This window comes from Camponotus vicinus, unplaced genomic scaffold (assembly GCF_025532165.1).
Source record: "Camponotus vicinus isolate PSW18456_S1 unplaced genomic scaffold, iyCamVici1.0 SCAF_7, whole genome shotgun sequence".
NCBI classification, from domain to species: Eukaryota; Metazoa; Arthropoda; class Insecta; order Hymenoptera; family Formicidae; genus Camponotus; species Camponotus vicinus.
The window spans coordinates 5083623-5110116 of NW_028141979.1; the positions used below are offsets into that span (position 1 = coordinate 5083623).

Here is a 26494-nt window from a genome sequence, read left to right on the forward strand (position 1 = left end):
ATGCGTTTCATTTACGTGCAACTTGTTGTAGCTGAAGCTACAAATATCTATTTTCCTGTCGACTCAAAGAAATATTTAACATATTCAGCGATGACCGAGAATATTTTGCCCTTTGAAACGATACTTATAATGCAGCGCGAGATTTCCGCGGGCAAATTTGCCAATCCGCTATTTCCACCGCCATTTAAATGGGAAAATATGTGATTTGTAATTAAATTCGCTAAATAAATTGTATAAATATACAATTTATTATTTATATACATATTATTAGCTTATAGAGGCTTGAAATTATGATTTAGTAAATTTCTTCTCAAAAATAATCAACTTTTACCGTTAATACAACCTTTTAGCGTCTGCATTTTGAACGCTATTGACAAAATTTATACCTGCTTTAATTTCACGAATTTATCGTTATTTTTGAAAGGCGATGATTATTCTTAATTATACGGAAAAGTAAATTAAAAGATTGCGTAACAAGAAGAGAGAACAGAGTTTACTTCTTTTTTCTATACTTTTAAATATATAACGGAACGGGAAACACGTTGGTACGCCTTCATGCGCAAGTACGCATTCCTACCCTTTAATGTAGTAGAAAAATGTTTTCATGGTCGAAAGTGCTTGAACGAGGCAAGGCGCGTTCGTATCTCACGGAGACGTATGTGACGCGAGTATGATGGTAACAACGCAGGTGTAATGAATAAATCCCCAAGTTTTTCGGGGTAAAGCGGAAGTTGCCGCGCGGCTCCATATATCCGCCGCTCTGTCGTTGAAAAACGAAATAACGTCCTTCGGCACGTTCGCAGCGACTGTAAAAAAAACTCGCTGACTGAACTTGTTGCGAATTTACAAAATATTATCGCTGCGTAGGATTTGTTTGTATTGTTAAAATCCAAAGTATACAATTTTTTTTAGTGTTTATTTATCAAAACAAAAATAAGTCCCGATCTGTTTATTTGTTTATTTTTGTCTGTACTGTAGTGCATAAAACTGCCTAGACGGATTTTCAGGAAAAAATTTGTAAAGTGCGACGGTTTGACGTAAAATACAACCTACGTGACGTATATTTCGGCCAAGTTTTTCTATTTTTTCTACTTGAATCTTGTTCCTTTTTTTTTTACATGTCCAACAGAGCCGTTCGAGATGCAACATTGAACACATTAGGTATTTTATAAAGTTACGAAACTCATTTGCATCCTCGCAAAATTGGCTTTCATAATTAGATATATTATCATATTGATTTTCAATTATATTCAAAGTTACTGATGTGACGTTTGTAATTAATCAATCATCATAAATCATATTAATCCGATTTTTATAGAGAGAAGACAGACATTGTGTTTCTAATTATATAATTTTTTCAATTTTTTAAATTAAAATTTTTTTTATTTTCACAATTTGACAATCAAATATTGTGTAAATAGCTTTGTTGTATTTAAAGAAACTACTGTCACATTGAATTGTTTCCAAATCTCAATTTTAATTAATTGTTTGATTGTAAAGTACAATCAACTCTAGTTATTACGTAAACAATAAGGGAATATTTTGTGAAGTGTTAAGCAAGCATTGTGCAAGCTGAGCAAAATATAATATTGAACACGCCTTTATCGGCGCGTTATTACGCAAGAAGATGCATTTGCGTGCCACATGGAGACGATCTGTTTCAGAGTGCGCTATCGACGTATCGGTAACGAGATACATTATTCAACGGACGAACACGCGCCTCTGGTACCTTCCTTGGTCATTCCTTGAGCTCGTCACGTATTATCCGAGAAAGAATCGACAAAAACACATGGACTTGATTATTTTCTAACAGCGACTAAAATATATATTTCCGCAGATATATAGATTGCCAACATGGAAGGGCAGCTATTTATAATTAGGCAGAATATATAAATTAATATACGTTCTGTGTCATATTTCAATTTGCCGGAAGTTATTAAAATATAAACGATTTTACAAACAAGAGAGTATTTATTGATATTTTGCTCATTAATGCAGTAATCATATTGAACCCAATTGTAATTGGTTCCTGATTTTCATCTGTAACATCGTTGTTAGCAGTCCGGATATAATACATAGAAGTCTATGCTAAAATATGTTAATTCAATATAAAAATGTTAATTCATTGTTATGTTCACATTACGACATGTGTCATTTGCGGTTCGAAAAGATAAGAGCTTTGTCAACACGTTTTTTTATTCGACTGTACCCCATATTTGCCTATGTATTATCGATGTCCCCGTTCCCGTGTGGAAAAGCCGAAAACCGCAACGCAATCTAACTTCGTCGGGTCGCACAGGCAAAAAGGAAGAAATCAACTACTTATTTACTTGAACGAAAAACTATGGAAAAACCACATGGAATACGTGTGCGCGCAATTTTCAGGATTCGCAATCGTGTCGTTCAGGATTCTTGTGCGACTATTCATATTCGCGAACCATCACATAAATTATCGTTACAGTATATTTTATGTTTTTAAAAAGAGATCGCGTGTTTAAATGTACGTAATGCTTTGTGTAGGTGTTCACTGACAATAAATTTAATTCACAAATTATGTCAAAAATAATATTCCATTTAATATAATAATAAAAGAATTTAAACACTTTAATGTTAAAAACGAATGAAAAATATTAAAATATCAGATTATTGTAATAATTACGTTGTACTGTCAGTTTATTATAATTCCCAAGTCTCCAAAAGTTTTTTGTTTGTTATTCTTGTCCAAAGTAACATTGTCAATAAAAATGAAAAGTATAATTTTAAATGACGATGCCTCGATGAATTAACATTTAGCTTAATCGGTTAATTAACATCTCTTAATTATACGATTTCACATTTCATGATGACGATAAGTATAAATATACGTAGATAGAATGTTAATTGTGAATGCAAACATTCCAGGTAAACGATTTATTCGCATGAATATAAAAATTTATTACACATATTTCAAATCAAGAATTGGGAAAATATTATAAAATTTGCAATTATTAACAGATAATACAAAATTTTGCGGCATTCGTGTGATTCTTATGCTCTCAATATTCCTCGCTTCAAATTATAGATAACTTAAATAAAGTAGAGATCCGATATCTAATTCTTAAAAAATATTTATAACTAATGTAATATTGAGAATTATTTTATATAGCAAGTCTAGGAATTTTATAATTATCTATCAGACAAAATTTTCAGACAAGATTTTGCTGCAGCGTATAATTGAATCAATTATTACGAAAATAGGACATGAATTGCCATGTTTATAATAAATTAATATTGTTAGATGATTTTGTGCTCTTCAATAAGCATCACATGTAGAAGAGATATCAATCGCATTATTGATTACAAAGATATTCTTTTCGCAAGAAGTTACTATGAAAAGAGAACATAAAACATTAATTACGAAAGTTAAAAAATTATATATGTCAATATATATAAATTAAGTTTCCAGAAGCACATCTTAACGGAAAAAATCTAATAATATTAACGATAATACGGATGGATGCGAAATTAAGGATAACTATTCGATCAGCTCGATGCGAATCAGTAACAATTGATTCAATTTGTGATTTATGCAAGATCAAACGCAAAACTATTTTCCTTCGCGTAATCAGAACTTCCGTTTCGTTGGCGGAAATCTCAGCGATTCCTTAACGAAAATCGCTAAATTTGATTACTGACCCAGTGACACCATTAATGTGCATCCTCAGCGCTCCAGTCTCAAAAACTCGAGTCGCACCTTCCGAAGAAGTGTTTAATATATTTCTGATTATCGTTTGTAAAAAAAAGAAAGAAAGAAAGAAATGGGGGACGAAGAATCGTGTCTTCAATTTTCGAAAACGGACTTTGGAAAGAAGGACGCGATCCGTCGTCATCTGCGAGGCAACAATTGCCGCGATAAGTGACAACGCAAAGAAGAATTTCCAGGTGAAATGCACTTTCCGCGAGATGATTTCTGCTACGGCGTGAACGGCCTGTCAAAGCTATCTCGTGGAAAAATAAGCGTGTCTGACGTCGGACGCGCAGAAACGCACCGGAACGATGGACCGGAAGTGCTTCAAGAGTAATCAATTTTCGTTTTGCGAGACGCGGAAGCTCCTCGTCCCGTTACAGACGCGCGCTCGCACAGAATTATTAACAGCTTCCTAAGTACACGCGCGCTAATGATCGCTTTGGACGATTTTTTTCGTCGTTTGCATCATTGAAAAGGTGTATCCTTTTACGTATCAGATGCTCTATTACTCCAGGACGGAGAAATTAGAGCGTTGTGAAAGTGTACTCTTTTTCTCTTTTTCTGTAAATTCTTTTGCAAAAGAATCTTTTCCATAAACAATTTCTTGCGACTCTGCACAGTTGCTGATGCAAATATGAAGAAAACGACTGCACGGAGTATTTTTGTCCGACAATTTTAGATATGATTAAAGATGAAGCCGCGTAGTAAGAAAATAAATATTTTCCATTACCGTAATCCGGAAAATGGTAGAATGTTGTTTTCGCGGATTATATTAAGGGAAAAGTGTCTTAACATTAACGTAACTATTCGCGTTTTTACATATTTCAAGATTAATTATGCTCTTGAACGAGACGGTGATGATATGATATATCTTTTTTTATCTTGAAAAACACATAGAAAAATTTGTTTAAATATTAATATTATACTACATAATGTATACTACTTTGATAATTATCAGTATTAAATTCAAATGTAACAAGTTGAAGGTTAATTGACCTGGTTAACTTGACCATAGATTTTTCTAACAAACTTCGTAGTCAGCTGATAACAATGTATACTGAAGAAACACCATTATCCACGTTACATAAAGTACCCGAGTAAGATAGATGTAGAAGAACTTAATTTCTACCTATCCAAATATTTGCGCATTTCAGTTCCGACAATCATCCTCTCTCTGACGTGATAAAGAATATCTGTTAAAATTTACCACGTCATTGCATTTCATGGCTATTATGTTAACAATGATCTCGCAAATAATGGGCACAAAGTATGTAATTTTCATGCCTTGTAGTTTCCATTATTCCCTCTCATAAATAAATTTTATAAGTAGTAAATTGCTTCGTTGAATTCTCAACATATATTGAAAATGAATATATCAAAGTATAGACTATAAATGACTGTAAATCGACTGTAAATTAATTGTAAATGACTGTAAATCGCCACATTTTTATGCGAGCGGCCAATAATTTGCAGTTGATCGCCCGCTTTAAATATGTGTATCCGCCAATAATCTATACTTATTAAACGCGTAATAAAGTAATACAATATTAAGCAAACGTGCTAAGCCGTAAGTAAGAAAGAAAAAACGGAATTACGATGAAACAAATCGGAGATTATTCGTGTGACACGTAATTCGCGTTTTCACCTTCTGTATGTATATGTATGTGTGTGTGTTATGTGAAAGGCCGTAATCGGCTTGTCGCTAATGTACGCACTTCCGGCGACGAGTTAATCCTCATAGATCGGTCCGCGAGGATGCAGCCCATTAAATGTCAAGTGACTCGAACTCGAACGATTGAAAATTGATTTTCCGCCGTCAAAGAAAACGATCGATGCACGCGTGAAAATATGCGAAGCGTTCCATCGAAAGCGATGGGAGTCATTCAGACATCGGTACGTGTGAGAAACGTCGCGTCAATAAATTATTTTTCAGAGATGCAATCGTTGCACGATGTGTAGTAGTATCCAAATTTTTGACCTAGATTTCATCCTCCAGATTTCTCGCTATTATCATGAACATAAAAATATGGTCCTATCTCTTTTTTCTTTTTTACACTTTTTTTCGATTGTGATTTCGGTGACTTATCGGTTTGCCGACTCTCCAATAAGCGGAGCGATTCGAAATCGATTGTGGAACACTCGGAACACTTGTGGAATATTCATTCGAGAATATCGCTTCGCTGCTCGCATGTCGGTACAAAGATCGCCGGTAATTGCCCTGGTTTGCTTTCCCGGCCGACATTGGCGATTAAATGTCGCTAATACGGGGAACCCATCGTGACGAACTTACCGTTCCCTCCACGACATACACACACCCTTTGTAGCAACGGAAATTTATGCAAATCGGATACGATTGCCGGTTCGATAACACGAGAAAGGAGAGGACGGATCGGCTGCAATTTGTTATTAACCAAATCTGCGATGCACTCGACTTGCGGAATAAATAGCGCTCTCTCTCTTTCTCTCTTTTCTTCTTTTTTATCGTAAGCGCACGTGGTCGAGTACGCTGTCGAAGTGCGCTTTGCATAAAAAACGTAAGGCGAGCATATACCGCGGTGCTGCATGTGTACGTCAATGTCTCAATTAAAAGAGACAACGATGAATATTCCGCTCAAGTGACAATCCAATTATTCTCGAAGCGATTTCTCATCTATTTTTGGCGAAGGAATCGAATCAACCATGTGGCTCTCTTCTCGGTTAATTTTTTTTTTAAATTACGACACGCTTTGTCGTTGCAAGTGACAGTAGGAAAAATTATTTCACATTTCATGATCGAAATTCTTCCTCGCAAAAGATTCCATAAAATCTAAAATTCAAGTTTAATCGCAAAAATGGTCGCTAGAAATGAAACGAATAAATAGGGAAATATATATATACAATATATAAATTTACAAAGTTGTGTCGTGTTTCAATTTTGCGGGAACTTTCGATGATGCTCAACGCCCGAAAATCGAAACTTTCATTAAAAACTTATGGGAACTAGTCTCGTTCTCCGCGTCTCACGCCGGCGAAATTAATTTGTTTCTTGCCGCAATGTGAGCGATATTATGGGAACTGGCGCGAACCGAAGTCGTTCCGCAGTCGCGAGACGCGAATTAATAAAAAGCGTTTGCGGATCTCTTGCCTTTCTCATATCGACGAATCGATAACCGCATTTGATTTACATTAATCATTGCAAAGTTATATACGTTTCCGGCAATAAATTAACTGTATATATCGACTTCTTGGAAACTGCGGTGAACGTCTTTACGTTGGATATATCGAGAGTTACAGTTAAAAGTTCATTATAATTCTAATATAACTTTTTTCCTTCCCTCTTACGGTACAGAAACAAATTTTCATTGATGTAATTTAAAATATGCCAACTTATTATAATTTCCTAAGGAAATTGTTTCAAAGAATCGTTCGAGAATCTATTTGTTTAAAAAATAATTTTTTATCGTTGACAATAATATATATATATATATATATATATATATATATATATATATATATGTATATATATAAACAGAGTCAATTTTATAATTGTAAATAAAAAATGTTGATATATTTAAAAAAAAACTGTCGTGCAAATTATTTTATGCACAGATTCGTATAGAAAATAAACTTTCTGTTATATAAAAACACTAGTGTTATTAATTTTAAGTGAAATTCCCAAATTTGATCTGACAATCCCAAAGAACTTCAACAGGAATATGCAAATGCTTCAACACATGTTCAAAAGTTACTTCATCTCGTTACAAGAGCACAGACCTCGGTGTAACTGTTCGGAATTAAAATTCGCTAACCCGCAACGCGCGTTGATCCCAAAGGGCTGCTCCGCGAAGCGAAATTCTTGACGCCATTCGCATGAAAAGTGCTTTTCTCACGGGACGAGATCAAACATCACTGTGGCTGATCTGAATGAAAATTCACGAAACTGTGATGCTAACTCTTCAAAACTTTTGCACGTTTCATGAACTGTTCAAAGATACGAGAATTTTCATCACGATTACGTCAAAAGCAACTTATTTGTCTTACGAAAAAATAAAAATTATTATAAATAAAAGTTTCTACAGTAACTGGATTAAAATTTACCAATCTGTATCATATAAATTATTGGAATGTTTGCTTAAATAAAAATGTGAAATTTCTTTATTCTTAAAATACATGATTTAATTGATGTAAAATTTGCAACACACGCACATTAAGCCAGGAAGAAGCATTTATTGCCGGAAGGTATGATTTATTTTAATTTTATTATATAAAGACGGGCGAAATTAATTTCTTTTCCCGCTATATCCACTTGAGTGCGCTCGGTATGAATGAAAAGATTCGCAAACCTGCAGCGGTAATCCTGGAGGGCTTTCACACATCTCGAGGAAACGACGATGACACCGCAGTGACACGCTCGAGGACCGATAACGCCGACATCGCCTGTTCCCTACGTCGAGGATGCACGTGATTCAGCGGACCGGACTCGAATATCGAACGCGACCGCACGGACTGAGGGACGCCGGTAAACTGATCGCGGAATCCTGATGGTCCTCCTCCGCGGAGGAGACCTCCGGGTGCAGGACGAGGCGCGCAAGCTCGCGACGAAGCGCGAGCGCGATACGAGTGGCCGCGGGAAAGCGACTTTGGGAAAAGCGAGAGGGAGAGGTCGTAGGAGGCACGGCCGAGCCTCTGATTTAATCGCAAAGGCGCCGCGTCGCGCGGCTGTGCGCTGCTTCAAAGGATAAAAAGCTCCGGTAATTTGCGCCGGCCCGCAAGCCAGGACGAACGAAGAAGGCAATCTGCATTTCCGTATGACGGACAGAAACCTGCGCGTCGTCCAGAGACGCTTACACGAGCGTTGATGCGAACAGTTCGAGTAAAACGGTACGATAATGTAAATATTTGAAGTAACTTTTTTTTATTCCGGACACAGATAATCTAAATTAGAAGTTGATTTTATTTTCTATACGAATGTAATTTGTAAAACAAACCTGTTATCTAATTTTTCTTAGGGATTTATGTCAATTTACACGATAAATTTATTGATGAGAAAATTAATTTTTAGCGAAAGAAAAATATCGAAGTTTATCGATGACTTACTAAGAGGTGTAATTTTGATTGACGATATTATTCTCGTCACTTAGGATTATGCAGATACTGAGATATTAGCCGATTCGACCTTCGAATCGATTTCAATTTCACGATCGAAATATCCATATCATACTTTGTATCGAAAAGAGAGTATTGGTAGTTCCATTTTTATTGCGGTATCGTTAGCATTTCAAGCCGTGGCTTTTGGATCAGAATGCATTATCGACTTCGCCCTTGGCCGTTCGTGCGGCGCTGTTATCGAGATCTTTCGAGGTTCCGAAAAACTTTGTACGTCGTTTTTTGTTGATCGATGAGCGCGGCTTTTATATTCGGAGGCAAAAGACGCGGCGTTGATATTAACTTTCTGAGGAACTTTTTAATTTTTGTTCGATTGATATCGCGTGCTTTCGTACAGTTTGTTGAAAGGTGAATAAAGGATGAAGTGAATAATGATGCCACGATAGGACGCAACAATGGGGAAATATATTTATATCCTGATAACAAAAGATTTAAAGGAATTAAATAACAAAATCTAATCTTTTAGCTCTCCCCCGTCTTTATGTTGTCACTCGAAGATATATCGCGGGAAGTATGTTTATTTGCATAATAATTTAATTCAAAATTTATTAAGAGAAAAGTTTCGAAATTTATTGCTTAAAGATTAAGAGAGACAAAAAGAAAACTTTCCCGGTTAAAGAGTCAGCAACAACGAAAAGTTTGGAAAGCTCCCCGGCCTGTGACAATTGAGGAATTACTTGAATGCGCCATTTTACTTTTCGATGTCTACGAGGAATGATTTAACTTTATCTTTTCGCAGCAGTTTGTTTACGCAAAGTAATTTATTTATATAGCTTGCAGATTTATATATATTATATATAATATATTTATAATCCCATTTCGTATAATAATTAATAAATTTGAAGGTAATTTCTACTTACAATTAGTCGTACTTTGATGATAGATCATCATTTATCATAATTTCAGCGCACAAAATTGAATTCAAAATTTTCATCTTCCATTAGAGTCTGTTAAATTTGGCAAATGAGTTTTTGTTATCCATGCTTTATCGAATTTTAATGCACTATAAGCTTTTCTACTTTCGATTGTTAAACAATTCCGTGATTAGATATCTTTTATCTTAAATTTCGCGATTAAAGATAATTCTATTTCATTAGAATATATTATTATTAAGATTAGTAGTGCAAAAAAACATTTTATATGTAAGTGTCTTACAAATAATAACCGTAATATTAAATTTATTAGAAATATTTTTAAAATATGTGATTAACTTAAATTGAAAGCATTTCATTAACACAAAATTATTAAAAACGTCACGCATACATTCTCGATTTATCGGTCAATTTTAAAACTCAACTAATTTCATTTAATCAATAGCGACATCGCACAGTCATTGCACACATTTCCCACTTATTCGATCAGGACAATAGTCCGTGACCAATCTAAGAAATAAACTGGATCCCGAGGTACAAAAGTAGATGCGGAGTGCAACGAGCAAAGGTCTCCAAGTACAATAATTGAATCGACCTTTATCGCTGTGATGCTGAGAGCATTGTTCTCCGGTATCTTCTACTATTGGATAGCGAGATTTGGTGCGTTTCCATGATTACCGTCACGGTAGAGCAAAGGTATCAAAGGCTTCGTCTCATTCGAGGATGCGACAGCAACGGCGTTACATTTCCTCCCGAGCATTGCACGCACATTCGCAATACCTGTTGAATTTATGACTACTTTATGAGACAAGTCTTATACCTTGGAAAAGTCGCTATTTCATCTGAATTGTACCGATGAACAGAATAGTATCTTAAATAGTGGCTTTATTTGAAAATATGTGAAAATATTCGTAATTAATATTATTATATTTATAATTTCACGAAAAATGTATAAGTATCAAAAGTATAAACGTTTTGTGCAATATATTAAAAGAAATTCAATGAACGCATGAAATGTGAAGATCATAAATTGCGATTGCTAAGAGGAAAAGATAAATACAATAAAAAATCCTTTAACTTTTTAATAGAAAGAAAGAGAAAAAGGCCCATATATACTATACATACCGCCCGTTCACCATCTTTTCTTACGAAATCGAAATTAACTCCACTATTATTTAAGAGCGTTCGACAGGTTAACGTACGTGATCTATAAAGAAAAAAAAAATGAGAAGCCGCGTTTGCTGGTGAAAATCGCCTTGCCTTGGATCGGGTATAGATCGGGCGACGGGTTAAATGAAAAATGAGTTCGCGGCGAAGGAATAAGAGGGAAAAGAGGAAGACTAAATGAAAAATGAAACAAAGCCAAATTGGTTCGTCCCAAAAATCCACGAGCGCGCAAAAAAAAATAAAATAGAAAGAGGCTCATTTAAAAGCGTCTTGAAGATATCCCGTCCTTTCCGGGCACAAGTCCGGGACAAGTTCTAGACACGGGCCCGATTATGTGTATCTCTATATCCTACTTTCGAGAAACTCTGATTATACAGAAAGTTGTAATCGCGTTAGCGCACAGTTAAGGACTATGTCATCATTGATGCCGTCTGAAAATTAATAGACGGTCGTGCTTTCAAGGATATACTTTCCTCGAAAGCAGGAAGAGTGGCCGAGAGGGGAAGTCGATCCACTCTTTAAGGATACATTTCATAAAGAAACTACACGAAGAAATTCATGAAGTGTCCTATAATTACCACGCGCTTACGAAAGTCTGAAGAAGTCGCTACTGAAAAAATTTGATTTTCCTTAACGATCATCCTTAAAGCGCAAGGAGATTTTTATCATAAGAAAATATGCAAACGTTGATCCGCTTATTCGTCACGTTAATGCAAATGCAATAGATTCGATGTTGCTGGAATTATTATGCTATCCGTTATTCCGTTTTATACAGCCACTTTTCTGCGTCTTAAAAATGATGATGAAAATAAATTTGATCTCGATAAAGCATATCATTTTTTTCCGTTTACTTTTGTAATTCTTATGTTTGTATATCTTTTCAATCCCAAGGGAGCATAAATATATTCACTATCGAAAAGGATTAAGTAGCTTTCAATTTTATTCGCCAATATTTCACAATAGGAGAAAATTATAACTGCTTTGCGGTGATAATTACGAAATACGTGGCAAATTATGACTGCGCATCGCAATCATAAATTTCTAATAAACCATACGAATTTGGTATTAATATTCTCTCTCGAGTACGATGATGGTCAAATCGAGCGATTATTCCGGTATTTTGTAATTAATAAATAATAGCTATTTATAGTGTGTCGTTCGTTTCATCTATTATAGGGAACGACATTTCTGCAAATCGGTGTTGGTATGCATATACTATTATTACGGAATATGCTTTCGCGTATTATCGTATCTATACGATTTAAGTTATTGAATACAATGCCTAATATTTTTTGAAGCTCTCGAATTGCTTATTACATATAATTTTTATTACATATAGCAACACAAACGGCAAAAAATAAGATAAAATTTATAAAGTTTTAAGTATAAAATGTGAAAATAAAGAATATAAAATATTCTTAAATCCAGATTATCAAAAAGATTGCCTTTTATCTCAATAATATAAGATTATTTTCAAAAAGAAAAAAAATATTATTTTATAATTATATTATAACAGTTATTCTGATGTAGAACATTTGCTATATGCAATTAAAAAGTTCACAGGTATACAAGAACATGGTTAACGAGATGTACTATTATTCTGGCGGCTAAATCCTATTATGTGCTTTAACATATCAATTATATATTATATGGATTCCTATATCGCAGTTCTAAAGCTCCGACCAATGATGGCTTTTACATGAAAAGAAATTAATTAATTTCGATTTTTGCCGCTCTCAAATATACATATAATTTGTCGATATTCGATGAAAGATTCATCATAGCAAATCAGCTTATATTGTTACAAGAATTAAGCCATATTCTTGTACAAGATATTTAAATGAACAAATTTCACACAATTTGCAGGAATTTATAAATAAATTTTTAATGTTAGTATTTCTAATGAATATTTTAATATTCTTTTGTATTTACAGAATTCTGAAATATTAAAGATAATGAGATATGAGATATTGAAGATAATGAAATATTAAGGATAATGAGATATGAGACTGAGATATTAAAGATAAAAACTGATAAATAATTGTGTAGAAAAACAAAGAGAAATTTTATCATCTATTTGCAATTAATTTATTTTTCATAACGAAAATTTGATTAGATGCTTTTTTTCACAATTCATTGGCTTATATTAAAGCGTTGTAAAGAAGAATAATAGAAAGAGAAAAATAAAAATTTGTTAAAGTTTATGCAAGATAATGCAGAATAAAATTTTATCGAAACTTTATTCACGAAAATATTTGGTCCCAACAATTTATTAAGACATTTTAAAAGTATACTATAATTTACTAAAGCTTGAATATTTATTTAAAATGTCTTAATGCATGTTATTACTCTCTCTCTCTTTTTCTTACGATTTTTAGAGATTATGAAAATAAAAAAATTAATACGTCTATTTTGTTTGTATATATATATATATAAGAAGTATAAATTAATTTACATTCGCACATAGATTTCTCAAAATAATCCAAGTATAAAATCTTCTTTAAAAATACTATATAAATAAAGGTCGTCGCATGAAAGGAGAATAAGCCTCGAGAAATATAATATGTCGCGAAGTAACAGTGAGAATTACGTTTTTGATGGATGACGCGCGAGTAACGGTTTGCATATCATTAGACGAGTTAGATGCCAACAGCAACCTAATTAACTTGTCTCGATACTGTGGCATGTTTCGTTCGCCGCTATTGTTTCATATGTGTAATTATCCGAATGCGCAGCGCGTGTTCTGTACATAGAGAGCTGGATCGCGAATTAATTTCGAAATATCGTTAAAACGCTAGTTGCAAGAATGGAATATGATCCAACGATCGCGCTGATATTTTCCAATTTGTTCATCCGTTAATTTGTACGAATATATTGCGGCTCATTTTTACCTAATAATGATCAAGATATCATGTTTCTTTTAATAAATTATCAGCTACATGAAATATATTCTTTATTATAATATAATGAATTAGTAGTATAAGAATAACATAACTTACTAATCTCACAGCATGAGAAATAAACTTATAAGTGAATATATTCACTGCTTTTATAAGTACAAATAGTACATTAATACAAATTCGCATAACTAAAAAATTGACCCTATATTAGTCAAAATTGAAAGAATTATTGAAATTGATCCGATATCCATTTCTGCAATTTGACAAGTTTTTTTCAAAACATATTTTTATACTTAATTTTTTATATTTTATTACTTTTTTCTCAAGCTGGAGACCATATAATTAATTTAACGTAATACAAATAATATTAATTAATATATATTATAATACAAATGATTCACAAATATAAACGTCGCTTTTCTACCCGATACCAGTATTTTGTCTCTCGATTGCAAACGACGCAGAGGTATGAAACAGAGAATTGGCAGTAAATTAAATTATCATTCTCTTGATACCTCGGATCGCTGTGGATAATAATGGCCACGGATAAATTACGAGACTATGATCGCGGCACTGGATTATGTGATTATGCAAAACGTACTGCGCGATATCGGAAAATACGCGACGAAATTCTCCATATGCTTCTTCTTTCCGTCAGAAATATTTTCCTAGCAATTTACATTTTGTTCGGACGCACATTACTTATTGTTACATTTACATACCCGTTAAATTTACATAAATTAATTTTATTCTTTAATGTAAAGTGAATTTTTTATATTACCGGAACTTGAATTGAAGATGTTGTTACTAAACTATTTAATCTTTAAAGTTTAGATTTTAATAAAATTGACATAAGCGGAAAAAATCGATTCACAATTATTTTCGTAAGGTTTTCAAAGCGATTAAAAATTATTACGGTCACAGATCAGAATAAATTTTAATATAAAAATGTGAAGAAAATCTATCTTTCGCAGAAAATAATATAGCTCAAATAATAAGCTGTTCGCAGATAAATTCCGTCAATTTTTTTTTATCGTAGTATGTTCGAGGCAAAATCCATCGGAACGAATTAATCGGCGCATTAAACGGTGCGAAAAAAAGGGGGAAACAGGACGGAAACCGCGGGCGGTCGATTTGACACACCTCGAGACGAAACTCCATTTACTCCCTGTTCGAGTTCGCGCATAGCAATACGTACGTGATGCAATGCTTCAAAACTGCGGACTATAGTAATTACCAGCAACGAGAGCGCGTCTATACAGCTTCGTCGCAACGAGTTAAGCGACACTGACCTCGCTAGAAAGTTTCTTTGATGTTATCCTGAATAACTTCTGTGTGTGCGTACGTGTACGGTTGTTTCACGTATACGTGCGGATTCCAAGGGAAACGGGGCGGATGTATGCTGTCCGCGCGACTACGGAAATTCGCAAAGCACGACCGCACGAGGGGTGGGAAAGCTCTAAGAAAAATGCATCCCATCGACGGGAGATCGGGAACGAAGAGACTTGTTCCGTAACACATTCGACTCTTGGATGGAGCTCGACACTAGGGAACAAGAACAACCATTGTCTTTTCGTCGTGAGACACGAGAGAAAGAAAATATTATAGTAAAGATAGATGAATAGGATTGGGAGAATAAAGTCGGATTAAAGTTGCAAAATCGCGCTACTCGAAGCAAGTATAGCAATTGAACGCGGGAATAATCTTCTTTGCATCTAGAAGAATATATTACACCGAGATAAAAATTTATACGAAGAGAGCGAATCGCTAAAAATACACTGACTCAGCGAGCGAATTTTTAATGTAAAACTTGATTCATTCTTAATGGGCTTATCATATGAGAAACTTCAAGTTGTAAGATATTGACTGTTCTCACGTTCCAGAGTATCGAATTAATCTTTTAGGCCTTTGAATTTGTTCTTGCATAATATTACGAAGTTACGTCTCGCGTTTGACTTTTATATAATTTTGCTACAAAAGCGTGCAGACTGAGGAAATTAATATCGCTACTTTGCGCATGCTCCTTTCTTAACGTGACAAGATTTTAATTAGTTTACATAACAATGAGATATTAAATTGTCGCGAGTAAATGTGGATTCTTGCGACAGATAATTAAATCTCTTTTTTAATTGTACAGCAGAGTACTACATATTTTTTAAAAATTGCGATTGTGGAGTTTATTGTTGATACAATACGCGTGTGTGCGTAAATTTATAATCAATTTCAATCAAAAAATAATAAGTGGAGAGAGAGAAAAAATATTATTTAATATTTACACTTCCTTAAATGAAATTATTTCTGTAATATTATTTCTCTATTAATATTTTTAAAGATACATAATTTAAAAGCGTAACAATTAAATGTTTTGCATAATTAATATAATGTATTATAATGAATTATATAAAAGCTACAACAGTAATCTTATTGCGTGTGAGAGTACATTATCTTAATAAGCGAATATCGTCTACAGTCTACAGAAATAAAGTGACAAAAATGCAGATATTATCAAATTATGAACTAAAATATGTATGGTATGCATCTCGTAATTCTCGTCACCTAGAATCTGATATTAAAACAAGGAATGGCTAAAAAAAAATATGCACAAAAAGTTTTTTCTAAGAAATGAAAATTCATCATTATTATCAATGTTCGTTAATTTTTTTTCCCGATGGAGTTAAATCTTTATCAGTCTGATTAGCGGACATTATGATGCGGAATTACGAATTTTGCTCCGTTGAATGATGCGCTTTTTACCGATGCCAGTTTCATAGAGCTCGCAGCTGACATGTAATCCACGTGGTCGATGTTTGCCTTAGCATTTATACGACGAACCATTCTTTTCGATGTATCTTACGAATTTTTCGGGCAAATGGCGAACGCGACAAATGACGGAAAATGACGATAATTCGTTTGGCTATGTCATCATATCGCGTTTCTTCTTTGACGTAACAAGAGAAAAAAATAAAAAAATCACATGAGATAGACACGCGTGAAATCGAAGGAAAAGTGTTACCACTTGCGAACGACCTACGTGATGGACATGTCCAGAGCTTTATTTCGCTGCGGACCGCGAAATCGAGTTTCGGTGGATCGACGACGACTGTGGACGATACCCTCATCGATTTCTACGTCCTTCCTACTATTCTATATAATAGCGAAATAGATTAAATCACAAGACGACCGTGATACGATAGATCCTGGCAAGACAGAGATAGTAACGGTCACGCAATAATCAGGATATAGATATCTCTGCTTCGATGTTTTATTCTTGACAAGAATATTGATTTGAGATCTTGTTAGTATATCATTGATAACACCGTTGATTGTCAATTTTATTTTATTTTTCATTAAAAAGGGATTATCAACGAAAGATTGCGTTTCTGGTAAACAAGAACATGACAGAGATTTACTGATGTCAATCTTGCTCAGGCAACTATTAATGCGCTTTATTAGCAGGAATAATTAATGATGCTTTTCAGTGCAGCGATAAAGTCTTTAAACAAACTTTCTTTGATATGCACATATAATTCAGGCAGGAAAAACATATCCTTTAATCCTGTTAGCGCCTTTAACAATCTTGACTTACAATTAGTCACGACAGTCTCGTCAGTAACTTGAAGACGGAGAGATCTTACTCGATTATCGTTAATCGGAGCTAGCCAGTTCGATCGCTGCCCGCGGATCAAAGAGCCTCTTCTTCTGGGCAGGGGAACTCACTACACACCGGAAGTCTCACTCGTTCTTTTCGTCCAACATCAATGAAGTTTGTATCTGGCACACGTGGCGCGTGTGTATCCAGGTTGAGTTAGTGACGGGCGAGCTGTCGCCAGTATGTGCCAGCTGTTTCACTACTAGCCGTCCTCCCTTACCCCTCCCTCCGCGTCGTCTTCTATTCCCGGTCGCCGGCATCGCCGCCGTCGCCGCCGTCTCCGTTTTCGGCCGGTCTGAGCTTTAACAATCTTGTATGACGTCGGGAGAGCGGGAACCTTTACTCGTGCGTCACAGCTGTGACGCCGTTCGGCATATCATCGAAATATTATCTCGAAGAATTTTAAGTTTCCACCAAAGCTTCCTCTCTTCTCCTTCTCACGCCATCTTTTTGACATTTCATTCTTTTGAAACCGCCATTTATTCTTCCCCTTTGGCCGCACATCCGCATAGGAATATCATTATACCCAGTAAAAAATTGTGCGTCCATATATTAAAATTTTCTTGTGTTCATCACGTTTTGATTAGTACTTTAATGTAAAGTTAACATACAGCTCATATGTTATTATTTTTATAACGTTTTCATGTGTTATATTTATGTCAATTTCATAACTTAACACTTTGTACATGTCTCTTAGAAATGGAATATTATTTTGAGTATTTTTAACGTAATCATTTTAAACAATCAACATGTCTCAAAGTCAGCTTAACTTTCTAAGAAAAGTTAAAATAAATCTTCAAATAATCTTGAACTTTGACATACAAAATAATCAAATTTATTAAAATCAAATGTTTTTATTACAAATAATTTAAGTTAAAATAATTACTATTATATGTTAATGATCTACAACAATTTTTACGAATTATTGTAAATTTTTTCACATAATTTTTAATTAATTTGTATGTTATTTTTACATTACACTTAAAGTCATAATAAAAAAAATAAATGTAAAGTATTGTGTCAATTATTTAACACTTTTAGTTTGTCAATAAGTAACATACGACGAATGAGTTATTTTAACTTAAAATTTAGAGTGGACTTTCTGGGACATGTGAAAAATGTTATAATTAACATTTTATTTTTTTACTGTGTAGCAGATTATTTTTAATCATTCGTGATATTGACCGATTCAAAATCTAGATATGCAAAAGTGCTATATTGCAAAAAGATAAGTTGCAAAAAAATATTTGACGTTTTTATGTAATAAAATTTTTTGATTGTTTAAATGCATATTTTCTTTTTTTATTTTGTTTTGGATTATATTTCAATGGTTATATTCTACTGTAGTAGCTATGTTCCATTCAGCTATATATTTTCTAGTATTTTTAATCGGTTATGTCTTTGATGTGAATAAAGAGCAGAGTTGCATTAATACATTGCTGTTGTTGATGCAAGCGATTGTCAATGATTAAAACACTCAGAAAATAGACAAATTTGTATGGTCCATTTTACACATCACAAGTTGATATTCAAATAAAGCTTTAAATACGATCCATGAATACTAGAGTTCTTTATGTAAAGATGCAAACAATTGCCATTGACATGAAACAAAATGTTACTGCATCCGATGCAAATCAAATAGCATTTTATGAAGCATTTTTTGAATAACATTTTTTATTACTTCCAATAAACTTTTTTTAATAGAATTTTAATTTAAAAAAATTAATTCTTGGTTTATATATTTCTATTATATGTGTTGAAAAATGGCGAAAATTATGAAGGAAAATAATATTTATATAAACTTTTTTAAATTTAATTTCGACTTAATATAAAGTCTGACGCACTCAGTATATGGAATTTTCATATGAATGTTTTTGAAGCGCATTTCGCTCCTTCGTATATAAACACGAAGGGGAACACCAAAGAACACCAGGTGTTCTCTGATGAAAAACTTTACTCTCTCTCTTTATCGCTTTGTATTATAAAACTTTGAAAATATGTCGCCCCGATTTTATCTTAATTTTAATATTGTTTTAATATTTTCCAGTGCACGAATAAAACACCTGTACAGGTTGCTCCAAATTAATTTTATTATTATTCAAATATTTCGGAAGGAGATAAAAAAAATATTGATTGTCTTGGTGGAGTTCGTCAAAGTTTCCCGAAACGATGCTTGTAAAGTATAGTCTGCCTTTATACTTTCCTCGTTAAACACAGTATGGATGTAACAAGATTCAGGAAATAATACTTAATAGTCGTAATTAATTGTTAAACGGCTCCTTTGAAAGCGGCAACGCGTAATTATAACGGCCGATATTACACAACCGGGACGATATAAAAACTTCACCTTACCGGCACAACTTTTCTCTTGAAACTTTACCTTTATTACACGGCGGATGCGACCGATTGTGCAATCAAGTTTCCCTTTCTGCTCTCATAATTTACTTGCAATATAACGTTTATCTCGCGGATAAACGGCGTTGAGAATTTTGGAAATTTTATTCGCAGACTAATGCTTTTCATTTCTCGTTCGCTATATTTCATAGATGGAAATATGAAGTTGAAGATGAATTGAACAACCGTGCGTAATTACTTTTTAATTGAATCTTTGGCTAGAATTTTCAAAGAAATACAAAAATAAATTCTTTTATATGCAATTATTATAAATATCAGTGAAATAATAGATAATACGAGTAAATCTTTAGAAACAATACATCTAACGTAGTTTTTTCTCTCTTTAGCTTTAGAGTTAGGACCAATTCGTTACACAGATTATAATAAACTAGAAATTCTTTTTTGTTATGTAATATGGTAGCTGGTCTCCAGATCTCTCGCGTCTGCTCACTCTCGTCTATTACTGCCGTGTACAATTTGCCGGGGAAACCTGTACTGGCTCTTTGTCGTTTCGCGTGTAATTTCGAGGATTCGTTTTATTACGGACGCGGCATGTTGTATACGAACGCACGAAATTCGAGTCGTCGTTCTCCGGGATGTAGCAACATCGTCATTTCGGGGTTTACGACAATTTTCGGTGCATCCTCTTAAATGGGGAGGCAAATGGCCATAACAAGCTGCCGTCGACTCTCGCGAAGCAGCTCGGACTCTGCGGTTTGCATAAGAGCCTCCGGCTTCGTCGGGGTGAGTTAAGGGTACATTCTCCGGAGCTCTGAGGATTTGAGCCGATGTGTAAGAAGGATTGTTTCGCCTAATTAACAAACTACCGGTACATACGACCAGTCGAGTTAGGCTCTAATTAATGCACAATGTGACTTGTAGGGAACTATATGAATTGCGTATTACGTACTTCGCTACTGTTGCGAATCGAGACAAGATGCAATAGCCGCAGGCGGTTGATTGTAAGACGATAAATCCATCTCTTGCCATACATCGCGAGAAGAGATAGATTTATAAATCTCTCGCGAGGTTTTCCTTTCCGGAAAAGACATCTTTAAAATACGAGAAACTAGTTAATATTAATAATTATTAATTTTTATTAGTAATTATTAAAAGTTATTTTTGACAATTTTTTTCTGTATTTTTATTAGGATTTGACAATTACAGTGCTTCCTTGAGTGAATATAGTACTTAATTATTAAGCGAGATTTACGTATACATTCGAACATAAGCACCGCTTAAGAAGGTTTATTCGCGGATTAACGGCAGACGAAAATATCGGATTACGACGAATGTTTACATGCAGCACGCTCCAGCAGCGAGTATGTAAATCCCGTGTTACCGGCTACACAGCACGGCGCAACCGCCGGCAATATTACGATCTCAATCTCGACGAGATCTTCCGGTTTTATGGCGCGTTACTCCCGTATCCACACGCGGGCGGAATATCGATTGTAATGGTGGATAGCAAAGGAACACGAGAAATTCCGAGAGCAATTACACTATTTATCGTTTCATCCGATTATTGCCTAATAATCGGACACGGATTTATCGTTCTTCTAACGATCTTGATACGAAACGGGGGAGAAGCAAAATCTTGCAAATTTTTTTTTAAGAAAAATATTTGCGTATGTGTCGTCCTATCGGTGTGCTAATTAAGTAAGATTGACCAGAGGCGCGAGGCAAAAAATAGATTGGAATATCAACGAAGGTTTTGTCGACATAAAAAGAATGCCAACCACTGTAGAGGATCAAAGATATCTATGGAATAATCGTCATGCTTTTTACGAAATTTTTAATGAGATGCCGAGATTGAATCAGCGTCGCGTCGAAACAAATCTAAATTGTCCATTAATGTATATTTCACGGGTTGCCGTTTCACGTTTTATTCGACGCGAATTTCTCCGGCCATGTCCAGTGCTCTTAATTGAAGTATCGCGTGTCAATCAATTAATAATGTCGTGATTTTCTATTCTCGTCGTTAATTTTATTTGCCGCGGAATTTTATGCGGCCACGTCGTTTTTTTCTCATCTATTGCCATAAAACTATTTTCATAAAAATGTCTTCACATTTTTAACGCTAATTTATGATTTTAGAAATGCACATTTTCTTGCCGTTAAATGAAGGAGTCTCCATTTTAAATGTTACAAATATCGAACAACTTTCAAATATTTTAATTAAAAAATATCAATTTAAGAATATAGTGCATAATTAATACAAATTGTAAAATAAACAATTCTTTTTTTGTTATAAAAGAATGTTTTATTTATAATTGCATTGTGTCATTAATTTTAAATAAGAGCTCTCTTGGAATATTTAAAAATTTAGCATTTGCAATATTTTTCTAAAAATTCATTTATACATATAACTAATCTTTATCATTTTTGCAAAAGGATTATTATATATTTAATATTTATGTATTATTGTACGTTTTTATGTACATATATAGGAATTATTCATATATCAGAAAAATAGAGATCGAAAAGACAAGAATAACGATAAGGTTACTGATGGATCGTTTTGTTTACAAGTTTCTCTTTGCATCATTATCATTTGAATGGCGGTTTCTTTTCATCAATACGTCACATCATCCGAGAAACTGCATTTATAAAGATCATTCATGATGCTTATTTTTTGCAAAGCTTTTTTTAATTTTATTTTAAATATAACATTTATGCGTCAGCGGAAGAAATATATACAGATGGTAAAAAAAGACATTATTATATAATCAACGTGTATCATTAATTAATAAATTAAAGGCTATTTTTTATCCAAAACTTCTTTTATAATTAACAAACTTAAAATATTTATAGTACACCAAAACAGTTATATCATTCTATATTTACATCTCAAAAATTGTAGAATAGAATAAAAATTCATTCATTGTAAAAGAGAAGGGATATAACTTTTAATTTACTTTATCCAGACGTTTTCAATTTTTCAATACATACCATCTATATAAAATCATGTATAAAAATGATAAAAATAATATATGCGAAGAATCTAATTTAAAATAACGTAAGGATAAAAATATTCTGAATCGTTTGGGAGAGGTTTTTGCCATCGGGAAATACGCAGAGACTTTTGATCTCGTCTGATAGAAGCGGGATGACTGGACCCACACTTTTTATTCGTTGCGCGTCACAAACCATGTCGAGAGGGTCCTCGTCGTGTATTGCGGTCATCGCGATCACCGCAAAAAAATCTAAACAATAGCCTCGGCGTTCTCTAGGACGGAGAGGGCGGAAACAATGGTTACAGCCGTGGAACACCTCGGTATTGCACCCCGCGGCGATAAGCCGCCATAATCGCCCGTGTCCGTATCGCGCTATATATGTATGTAATGTATATACTACACGCGTTCTTCTGCCTTGTGCGCATTGAACGTACAATGTGCATGTGTGTCTGTATGATATATACACCTCGCGTTTTTTTATACATGTAATATATATAAAAATGCCACGCGTAGAGTACCAGCCAGTCGCGCGCGTCGAAATAATACTTCGCGAGACATTGTAAATGTTCTCCGTTGAGATACGACCGACTGTTGCAGCCCAGACGCGGCACACTTTTCAAGTTGCTCGCCTTTTTTTGACAATGAGAATGAGAATGAGAGAAACAGTGCGAGACTGGAAGAAAGCGCGTTCTGTTCTCCTTTAGTTTCGTATATATATATAAAACTCCGGATCATTTTAATGCCTCGAAAAAGTTAGGAACTGTAGAGAAAAGACGTAGAGAAAATCCCTCGGGAGAAGAAGAGTTGCTAAACACGAGACTGGTGTCTTCTTTCTTTCTCCGTCGCGAGTAAGCGAGAAATGTTGAAAATGTGGCGAGGGAGTATCAATAAATGAGCGGTCGCGAATTAACACAATGCCCTTACTGCAAGCGGCGGAAAGCTTGCTTCACCTAAGACTTATTACGGTCAAGTAGTCGCTAAATATTTTAAATTTGCTCCTCGGTCTTCGGAAAATGAGCGCTTAACGTAATGACGTTCAATTACTCTTGCGTAGGCAGAAATCTTCGCGTTCTGCGCTTCGTGTTGACTCGAGCCGAGCCGAGATCGTGCCACGATCGACTTCTTCCTCAGCGCAGAATTTTCGTTGGGCCGAATATAACGGGTTCCATTAGAGCGGATACTTTTAATACCGCCATTGAGATCTGTTTGCCAATGACAATGCGGACCGCGGTCTGGGAGCGACTGTGAAGAGGCGATGGGATGTGTCGGTGAGGGATGGAACGGGGCCGCGGTCGCAGGAAGGCTGTAGAGGAAAGAGAAACGAGGGCATGGTGGAAAAGCGAGAGGCAGAATGAGGTAACAGAAGCGGGAGGGGGTGGATGAGGGGGAGGAAGGTTGGCTGCCGAGAGACGCGCCACGGCACAATGGGGAAAATTAATCGCTGAAATCTGGGTACAATGTAAAAGAGTCGCGAGGTTGGGGTTGACTGGGGGTTTATGAAAAAAGGTATGACTCCCTGGCGCAGCCATAAGTCAGCGATTTCCTCTGGTACATTGAGCCGGCGCCCGCGGCCGAGCGAGCGAACGCGGCCAACTATCTTGCGAGTTCTTATAACGGGGTAGCGGGTGGCCGTTGCTGGTGTAAGTCGCAGGACGTGTCGCGTATGTCATATTTCGATCGACCGACCGACCGACCGACCGACCAACCAACCGACCGACCGATCGTGGCGTTATCTCCGGGGACCGTTCTTCCGCTTACGTTCAAAAAATTAGGGGAAACATTACCGGTTATCGGGGCGGGTTCGACTCCGCTCGGGAGGAAGAACTGATTCCGGCTCTCGCCGTAATTTCTCGCCCGAGCACGGCTTCGCGCCTCACCTTCCAATCGCGTACAATGTTTTTCTTACGTTTACGGATAAATGTCTCGGTACTTTTGAGGTCGTATAATTAATTTTTAAAATAGGTAATCTGTGATGTAAATTAAGTCAGTTTATGTCAGATACTGATCATTAATATTGGTGTTATTTCTTTTCTCTTTCTCTTTCAAAAAGTTATATCGATAAAAAATGGAGATAATGAGACAATTAAAGAAAAATTAAAATATTTATATTAATCTTGCTTGTATAATGTATTATATATATATATATATATATATATATATATATATATATATATATATATATATACGTATTTCATTCTATACAACATTTCTGATGTGTGTATGTACGATCCATCAAGAGAAGAATACATCTTGTGAAATTATTAAAGAAAAGCACATTTTATGGATATAACGTAATTCGGTGCATTAAAAAATGCATCAGATAACGGCAGCAAATCGGAATCCTTTCGTTGCAGCTTGCGCGTCGTGCACTTTGAGAAGCTTTTTCCCCGGGAAGTTGTTAAATATTCACTTGACTGTGATAAACCTTAAGCTACCTTAAGAAGTCCTCCGGGACCCATTACTTCTGCTTTACCGCGCCTCACAGAAACGAAAGTTCGTTGTTATTGGAAGCATGTAAGCTATCCGATACACTCGACCCCGCGGCTTCGTTGCAGTAACTTCATTACAGTAATAGTTAAAAATTTTCAAGACCTGCCTCGTTACGAAACTTTTCGTTTTACTTGGCAGAATTTAAGTAATCGCTACCTGACCCTCTCTTTCTCTTCCTCTTGCAGCGCTTTAAATATATTCTAATTTATATGGAAGCTACGCGATAATGCGATAATAAACAGATCAGTTATTCCTTCAAGTATGCAAATGTGATGTAGTCAAAAATGTATAGAGGAGATATTTTGCTGGGATATTTTACTTTCTTAGTACCTTCCTAGAGCATCCCTCTGTTCTTTCATGAACTTAATCAAGAAGGCGCAAGAAGTAATTATTGAAGATCCGCTGATCCTCGTCCGGCAAGACAAAATGTCTTTTTTAGATCACAATATAAATTTCAGAGTTGCTTGCTCCGGCCTGATGCGAAACAAATCCTATCGGAATACGGAGAGCATTGCGTCAGACGTTAACCCGATTCCTCACGGTGTCGTAAAACCGTGAACGACACGCTCCATTTCCAAAAGGGAAACTACTTCCGTTTTAGGATACGAGAACTATAATATTTTTGTAACGTCAAGACTGATCGCTAGCTCAAAATAAAAAGTCCAGATCTTTAATCTAAAAGGTAAATAAAATTGAGGATTTTAATTTTTTTAGTGATTTTTCTTACTTTAGTTATTCAATTTTATCAAATTAGTATATATAAACAAATTAGTATATATATTAATATATAATATAAAAATAGTACATCAATATAATCTTTCATCATCTTTGAAATATTAAAACATTTGCCATATATATAAAGAAATGTGAGAATATGCGAAATTTTTTTATCACAATAAATATTTAATTAATAAGATTCTCGCTTAAAACTGAGAATATAACTCGAGAATTAAATAATTAAAGAATATTTTATCTATTTAAATTTCAGAGATATTAAAGAGAGAGAAAGAGAGAGCCTGGATTTTAAATTTATAAAGAATATTCTGCACGAGTTTTTACGAAATTTTATATATCTTATACATATCTTAATACATATATACGTAGATTCAATAATTAAAGAAACTGCCATCTTCGGTACGGCAGTATAATCCAGCTTATTCCTTTCTTCCATCGTCTCAGGTCGACCTTGTTAT

General features: G+C 34.7%; 1 protein-coding gene across 6 annotated transcripts in view; it reads right to left on the minus strand.

Moving 5' to 3' along the window:
* The window catches only part of LOC145975090 (lachesin), a 160175-nt gene that overhangs the window by 67422 nt on the left and 66259 nt on the right, over positions 1-26494 (minus strand). Inside the window, exon 1 of one of the 6 annotated variants that reach the window (XM_083105241.1) lies at positions 8050-8212. The exons of the other annotated variants lie outside the window; for them this stretch is intronic. The gene's annotated coding sequence lies outside the window, so the exon portion shown is untranslated. Of the gene's footprint in view, positions 1-8049; positions 8213-26494 lie in introns of those variants that run through there. 6 annotated transcript variants of the gene reach the window in all.